The 8,862-nt window shown below is 42.9% G+C and overlaps 1 protein-coding gene across 2 annotated transcripts in view; it reads right to left on the reverse strand.

Annotated features, from left to right (window-relative positions):
* The window catches only part of ZDHHC5 (zinc finger DHHC-type containing 5), a 155,575-nt gene extending 148,796 nt beyond the window's left edge, over positions 1-6,779 (reverse strand). Inside the window, exon 1 of one of the 2 annotated variants that reach the window (XM_030186170.1) lies at positions 6,665-6,779. The gene's annotated coding sequence lies outside the window, so the exon portion shown is untranslated. The remainder of the gene's footprint in view (positions 1-6,664) is intronic. The other variant, XM_030186178.1, reaches the window with a different exon arrangement.
* Between the last annotated feature and the right edge of the window lie 2,083 nt (positions 6,780-8,862).

Raw genomic sequence — 8,862 nt, forward strand, 5'->3', positions numbered from 1 at the left:
AAAATGTATTATCTGCTATGTTTTTATCTTTTCATATACTTTAAAACATTTTCAAATGGAATCAGCACACTAACTTTTGCAGTTCCCGATGGGGACCTGTTTCACAGCATGGCTTCATCAGAAAAGAATACTGAGATAAGTGTGCTGATTCCATTTGAAAATGTTTTAAATTATACAATGAAAAGATAAAAACAAAGCAGATAATACATTTTCTTGAATTGTGAAGGAAGGGAGAGAGAGGTTTTTTGGCCAAGCATAGAAAATTTGTCTGTAGTGTGCTGAATGCAGTTCTGCAAACCACAGACTTCTGAAGTCTTTTCCTCTCTTTTAATAATTTAATAGGTTTCACCTTTGAACAGTTCACATTTTTGTTTGGTATTTGAATATCAATGTTTTGTGGATAAGCCTTTTTTTTTTAAAGACTTCCTCAAATCATACACATTTAGACAGTTTGTTTGAGGGAGATAGAAGAAAGGGGATGGCAATTGATACATAAATCCTAATAAATAAATATGCCATCTTTCTGTGGTTGCATTCAAAGCAGTTCATGTATTATAAACAGGTACTTATTTTGTACCTGGGGCAATGCAGAGTTAAGTGACTTGCCCAGAGTCACAAGGAGATGCAGTGAGAATTGAACCCAGTTCTTCTGGTTCTCAGGCCACTGCACTAACCAATAGGCTACTCCTCCACTCCCAGCAATTTCCGAGCCTGTCCTGGGGATCCAGGATATCCACAGTGTCACTATGCTCATATTAGCCCTCTCCTCAAGCCACTTCATTGGCTACCTATCCGTTTCCGCATACAGTTCAAACTCCTCTTACTGACTTACAAGTGCATTCACTCTGCAGCTCCTCACCTCCCCAGGAACTCTATTCACTGGGTAAATCTCTCTTATCTGCACCCTTCTCCTCCACTGCTAACTTCAGACTCCATTCTTTTTATCTTGTTGCACCATATGCCTGGAATAGACTTCCTGAGCCTGTACGTCAAGCTCCATCTCTGGCAGTCTTCAAATCTAGGCTAAAAGCCCACCTTTTTGATGTTGCTTTTAACTCCTAAACCTTACTCACTTGTTCAGCACCCATTTTTATCATTCCCACCTTAGTAATTCCCTTGTCGTTTGTCATAATTAGATTGTCGAGCAGGGCCTGTCTCTTCATGTCCAGTGTACAGTGCTGCGTACATCTAGTAGCGCTATAGAAATAAGTAGTAGTAGCAGTAATAGTATAAGTTTGTATGTAACACAAGCAGTGAATGCAAATATTTCTCATGCATATGCACTGTGGATATCCTGAAAACACAAGTAGCATATAGTTCTCTAGGATAAGGCTAGGCAACACTGCTCTACAGAAGACATAAAAAAAACCACCTAAATAATAAAGCATATTATGAGAAGCAGAAAATCACTCAAAACTGTTATTAAACTATAATTAGTTACTCTGAACAACATTGGCTTTCAAAACAGTCCCTCCCACTACAACAACAGATTTCTGCTGTCTGACTCAGTGGCATTCCACATCCTGTTCATCAAGGTGTTAGGCAAAAAAACTGCATACAGTAACGTTCTATGCTCAGCTACTAACTCCATAGGACACTATTGATATCACTTCATTAGAATGAGGATGAGATTCATTTTCAAAGGATTTATGCCTTGAAAAAGTTTAAATCAAAAACAAAGGGCCTTGTTTACAAAGGCGCACTAGCGTTCTTAGCACACATTAACCATGTACATATGCCCATAATGTTTCTATGGGTCTTCACACGGTTAACATTTCCTGACCATGCTGGATCCCAGAATCAGACTTCACACCATGCAAAAGCAGAAACAGAAGAGGCAAATGCACAATCCAGATACAAAATATTGGACAATACATTACTTAAAACCAACTTTTTAAAAAGCCATATTCATCTAGTGGGTGCAAAACTGAACTTTACTCACAACCTTAACGTGGTTTTTTTTTCTGGTTTACATGAGAAAGTGGCAGGAGTCAATAGAGGAACTTCCCACTTCAGGATGAAACAATCTGTACATAAAAGTAATGCACAGAGGTTACCCCTCACAAGTGAAGAGATTATTATATATATTTTTCAATTGAATAAAAATGTTCACACTTATTCATCAGTAATGTTACTTTGGGGTGGTGTGAAGCATGCACAATATCTCAACAGTCCCAAGAAGATCCATTAATATATCATTGATAAGAAAATGAAACAGCTATGCAAACTGACAAAAAGCAAAAAATCTCTTAAAAGTTAATGACATTTCTTAAAATTAACCAGTATAATCAGACTGTGTGTTGTCTTTCCTTCAGTTAGGTAGAGACAAACTCACACAGAGCCTCCTTCTTTTTTACTCTCAGCCACACAAGTTAAAACACTGAAAATGAAACAGAACTATCCTAAATTTCCTCATCCTCTAGCTGTCAGGGTTAATCTGCTAGAACTCGTGGAGTGAAAAAATATTTAGAAAACGTGGTCTGTCAACTAAAAAAACTAAACAGCCAGAGAAAAAGTAATTTCTTCCTCATCACTTTGATTACTCATTCTTGTGTTTTGCTGTTTGGATTTTTTTTTTTTGCTATTTCTTAATTTGTCCATTTATCAAATTCCTTTTTTGCCTGTTTCATATTTTTTAGACTTATCTAGTTGACTTTTTTTTTTGATTATGTTGTCTCTACTGTGCCCCCCCCCTCTCTTCTCAAGAAGACAAAGCCAGTGACGATCCTAGGTCGGCTGCCACCCGGGGCGGATCACCGATGCTCACCCCCTCCCCCCCCCCCCCCCCCGGTGCAATGACACCCACCCGGCGCATCAACCCCCCCCCCCCCCCCGGGTGCATTCTTAGCTGCTGGGAGCAGACGTGTGGCTCTCGGCTCCGCTGGCTCCCTGCTCTCTCTGCCCTGGAACAGGAAGTAACCTGTTCCGGGGCAGAGGGAGCAGGGAACCAGCGAAGCCGACAGGCACGCAGCTGCTCTCTGCACCCCTCCAGCAGCGTGCACCCAGGGCGGACCGCCCCCACTGCCCCGCCTTTGGTACGCCACTCCATAAAGCAATCCCAATAAGCTCCAGGGGCTCATCCCATCAGGTCAAAATCCAGTGTCCCATCCAAAATTGTGGCATTCTTGCTGTGGCTGTCAGGGATCCCTAAACCCCGCCAATTGAAGATTCCCTCTTCCTTGGGTAGCCAGAGTTCTTTCAAGATGCAGCTGACTGCACTTGCCTCAAGCTGACGCCATCACCAGCCCCTCTTCACGTGCAAAGTTTTCACGCATGCACAAGTGCTCAGCATGCATGGCCTGCTGGTGGTGGCATCAACTCAAGGAAAGTGCTGCCAGCTGCCATTTGAAAGAGTGTTGGCTACCCGAGAAGTCTTCAGCGGGCAGACTTTTGGGATCCCTGCCAGCTCAGGTATTTACTCCCAGATTCTACATAGTGTGCCTAGAAATCCACACAAGCTTAACAAGCTAATGAGCACTGATAACAGCACTTAACAAGCAATAATGAGCACCAATTGGCAATGATTAGAACTTACATGCACAACTCACTAAGCATATTCTGTAATGAAGTGCACCAAACTTCTAATGCGCAGGCAAAAAGGGGCATGGTTATGGGTGTTTCGTGGGCATTCCAAAATGTACTTGCAGAGTTATAAAATATTGCCCAGCGCACGTAAATCTACAGGCTGGGACTTACACCATGTTTTTGTTGGTGTAAATGGATGGTGTAGTTTTAGGCATTGCGATATCAACTAAGTGTATCTATAATCGATTATAGAATACGCTTAGTCGGCACTGATTTGTGCGCCAATTTTTTTTAGGCACCATACAGAATCTCCACCTTAATATTTTGGGTTGGCTGAGAGGGTAGGAAGGGGCAGAGAGCAGAATTCCATGTTTAGCCACCCTGGGCTCAGGCCCACCAAAAATGGTCTGTCTGGCTACGTCCCCGCCAGGATCCAATAGCAAAAGTTTGTCCAGGCCACTATTTAGATATACAAGTGGCCCAGTGGCCAGGAATTTCCTTTCTAACATCCAACCCAGGACAACTCAGATCATGGGAAAAGCCACAACAATAACTAACAAATTATCACCGAAGATTGAACCTCTATTACTGCAGTGGGGACACACTTGCCACAGGCTACATCAAAAAAAGGGTTGAACAGCTAAACAATATTTTGCTATGTTATTTCAGGTCTTCTAGTCCGCCTCTACCTGAACAGTTCAGGGAGGATTACAATTATAGAGAGTCAGATTAGCAAAAAAACTGGGAATTACAATATTGGAATAATACCACACTTTCTTCCTCTCCTACCTGCTTAGATAACATCTAGTAAACCAAGTATCCTTTTTATGATCCCAAATAACATGAAATAGCTTATTTGACTTTCAAAAGGGTTTACTTCTAGTCAGATAAATTTGCAAAAACGTCAAAATGTCTAGTGTGTAAAATGGAGAGATGAACCACTCCCTAATGTACATAAGTACTGCCATACTGGGAAAGACCAAAGGTCCGTTAAGCCCAACATCCTGTTTACAAAAATGGCCAATCCAGGTCACAAATACCTGGAAAGATCCCAAAAAAGTACAAAACATTCTATACTGCTTATCCCAGAAATAGTGGATTTTCCCCAAGTCCATTTAATAATGGTCTATGGACTTTTTCTTTAAGAAGCCGTCGAACCCTTTTTAAAACTCCGCTAAGCTAACCGCCTTTACCACATTCTCTGGCAATGAATTCCAGAGTTTAATTACATGTTGAGTGAAGAAAAATTTTCTCCGATTCATTTTAAATTTACTACATTGTAGCTTCATCGCATGCCCCCTAGTCCTAGTATTTTTGGAAAGCATAAACAGACGCTTCACAACTACCCGTTCAACTCCACTCATTATTTTATAGACCTCTATCATATCTCCCCTCAGCTGCCTTTTCTCCAAGCTGAAGAGCCCTAGCCACTTTAGCCTTTCCTCATAGGGAAGTTGTCCCATCCCCTTTATCATTTTCGTCGCCTTTCTCTGCACCTTTTCTAATTCCACTATATCTTTTTTGAGATGCGGCGTCCAGAATTGAACACAATATTCGAGGTGCGGTCGCACCATGGAGTGATACAATGCCATTATAACGGCTTCATTTCAGTTTTCCATTCCTTTCCTAATAATACCTAACATTCTATTTGCTTTCTTAGCTGAGGCAGCACACTGAGCAGAAGGTTTCAACGTATCATCAACAATGACACCTACATCCCTTTCTTGGTCTGTGACTCCCAACGTGGAACCTTGCATGACGTAGCTATAATTCGGGTTCCTCTTTCCCACATGCATCACTTTGTATTTGCTCACATTTAACGTCATCTGCCATTTAGACACCCAGTCTCCCAGTCTAGTAAAGTCCTCTTGTAATTTTTCACATGGAATAATGAACCCACTTGCAGAACGGTGTGGGAAGAGATCCCAATAATTACCTTGGTCTTGAAGTTTAAACCTCTTCTTGAGTGAGAACATAGCAAAATTTTAAAAATACATCCAAGGCTCGAAAAGAGAATCCATCAGAACACTCAAAATTATGTTAATTGGGTTAAGCCCTTCCTTTACGGAATCCAGACTTTAGAAATCTAACCACATGAGAATTACAGCCAGGATTAGGACTACTCATGAATTTACAAGCTGATAACTAAAACTGCCACAAAATGGATCATCCATAATTGTTTGAAGCAGCTATTAAGGACTGTGTGGCTTTTTCAGCTCCTGTCAATACCATTACTATGCAGAGCCAGAGATAACACATGCTTGCGTTATGGATCACAGTTTTTTTTTTTTTAAGATTTGAAGAGCCATACCGATATTAAGGCAGATTTTTTTCTGGAAATGTACACTGGAAATATTTACAGTATCAATTGTGTATAAACATGTGTTAGTCTTACAAAGGGTACAACTGAATCTATTCAAGACAGTTGACTATCAAAAGCTGTTTTCAGGGCTATGACACCAGTGTGTTTGCTTTAGGTTATGGAAACAGTGTATCAAATAAAATATTAAGGATTTTATTCGAAATCAGTAAACAGAATTTCCATTCAAGACGGATTCACCACCTCACGCTGCAATGACAGAAGCCTGAAGTTCAATTACTTAAACTCCTTTCGAGGCTCTAACATTTGGTGAGACTTAGATCTTAAGAGACAGTGTGCTTTAGCACCTACTTAAAAAAAAAAAACCATATACGAGTAGGCCAAATCGGCGCATCTCTTCCTTGAAGGCTGCACAATGCCTTCTGTTTATTAAAAAAAAACATTTTCTAAAGCATTCTTTTTAATAAATAATGCAATGAACACTAGACTGCTCTGACTCAGATCGACCCTGGCAGTAGGAAACCTTCACGAGGGGTACGCAAGTCTGCCTGGCAATAGACAGTATCACCGCTACGGCATACGAAGCCCGATAACAGAGATACCAAGTCACACGCATTCGTTTGTCCGCACACTCCCACCCGCCGAGCACTCCTCCTCACACGCATTCAGGACCGGAGACCGGTCTCCCCTCCCCGAGGTCTGCAATCTGTGCCTCTCTCTTCCGCCCTCCCCAGCCCAACATGTCTCCCCCCCCTTTCTTCCCCGAGCGCGATCCGGCACCTCTCCTTCAACACCCCCATCCTAACGTCAAACTCATACCTGAGGCCGCCCAACACCAATCCCGCAGCTTTGCTTCTGCGGTACCCCGGCCCCTTTGACCACAACTTCTCTCTCTCTCCCTCGGATGAGTCCCGCCTTGCCGGAACCAGGAAGTTTCGTCAAAGGAGGGCAGGGCCAAGCAGGTTCAAGCAATCAAACCTCCTTTGGGCAGGACGCTAGAGAATTGAAAACGTTGCGTCAGAGAGGGGGGCGGGACGCCGGAAAAGGAAAGCTGCCTGCCGGGGAGGGGAGGCTGTTGTAGACGATCTCAGAAAAGATAAGTTGGAGGCGAGAAAAGTGGACGGGAACGGGGTGTGCGGGAATCCCGCGGGGATGGAAAAAACCCTGCGGGGTTCATGTGGGACCGTACGAGCCTCTGAAGACGTTCGGGTACCGCCTTCTCTTTCTTTCAATAAGTCAACGCAGCAGCCAGCCGGATTTGATTTCTGTCCGGGCTGAAGGCTTTAACGGACACATGCATGGACCAGTGACATCAGAGCTCACCTGATCTACTGGTGTATGCGGCTGGGGCGATCTCCGCGTGCAGCATGTAGAGTGTGGCTCATTAAAATCTTGCCATCTTCCCTTCCAGGACAGCTGCTTTCAATGCCATTTGGGGCTGGCCACAGCATTTCAGACCACCTCAATGGTTATGGTGGTGGTGGCAGAAGCGGCATTTGCTGTCAGTGTGTGTCCACCTCAGTCTGAACAACTGGCTCATCCAAACAAGTTCAGAACTGGAGACCAAGGAGATGATGGCTTTGGTCATTGCATTGCTGGACTGTCTTGGATGGATGGTGAATTATGGCAGGAGCCAGTTGAACCCTTCCAAGGTGACCGAGTAGAGAATGATACAGGTACTGGGGCAGTGTTTGTCCTGTCCCTGCCCCATCCCCATGGATTCTGTCCTCATTCTCACCTCATCCCCTCAAGTTCCGTCTCTGTCCTCACCCCATCCCTGCAGGTTTAATCTCCGCCCCCGCCCAATTCTTACAAGTTCTTTCCTCATCTGCAGAAGCCTCAAACACTTATGATTTTATATTTAAATCTTTTTTTATTAAATTATAAAAAGGAACAATATGCTGTGCAACTGTTGTTTATAAATCACAAATAGAAAATAATAACAAGCAACTATTATAACCCCCCCCCCCCCCCACCTTCTACCCTTCCAACCTCAACAATAGCTGACTTCTACTATCCCAATGAATCCTAATCCACCCTGTTAAAATGTCCAGGGGTACAAAATACAACCTGATCAGTATGCCGTAGCGGGGGGGGAGAAATATGCCCTATGAAGCACTGTTACCATTTTTAAATCTGTGGATGAATAAGTCATCAACAATCTCAGGATTCAGTCTAGCTCTCCTGTCTTCCACAGCCCTTCCTGCAATAGAAGATGTCTTTTTAGAAGATGTGCTGGTAGCAGGAATGTACAGGATCCCTCATGTAAATTTTGCTAGTTGTGGCCAGCTTGTTTGCTTGTTTTTCCAAAAAATTCAAAATATTGTCGTCTGCATCACTGAAACATAAATAATAGTCCATTTCATTACCAGACTTCAAAATAGAAAATGCTCTGTCCCCATCCCCGCGGGTCCCTGTGTCATTCTCTAGTACTGAGGGTTTGCATTGACAGACACAAAGGCATAGTCAACATACCATTTGAGTCTACTATATTGTCATAATTATAAATATTAAATCTCAAGCTTTTTTATTTTTTTGCTATATTTGGTTTTATTGTTCTGTTACACTTTTGTAATTCATATATTTCATGACTGTCTTTATATTTTTATTATCTGAAATTACAATAAAATATTAAAAAAAGAAATAAAAAAGGTCTTCCTCTCAGAGAAGATCTGCAAGCTTCAGGCCCAGAACACCCAGAGCAGGAATTTCTGTGCACGACTGGCTGCCAGAGCATGGGATTAACTGCAACTTCTGGGGTCCATGGTAAGGACCATAGAAGTGGTGCCTAGGGCCAGGGAGCACAACACATGCAAAGAGCTTTACTCTCTAGGTGGGCTCCCCATTCCCAGGATTTCAAAGTCCACCTGCCGCTCTCTCCAACCTTACTGGAGGTGTTGGCCTGGTGGAACAATTCAGCTCATTTGGCTTGGAGGAGTTCTGTTGAACCCTCCCACTGGGTAGTGGTCACAACAGGTGCCAGCCTGATGGGCTGTGGAACACCATATGTAAGGCAA

This window comes from Microcaecilia unicolor, chromosome 1, assembly GCF_901765095.1.
Source record: "Microcaecilia unicolor chromosome 1, aMicUni1.1, whole genome shotgun sequence".
Taxonomy (NCBI): domain Eukaryota; kingdom Metazoa; phylum Chordata; class Amphibia; order Gymnophiona; family Siphonopidae; genus Microcaecilia; species Microcaecilia unicolor.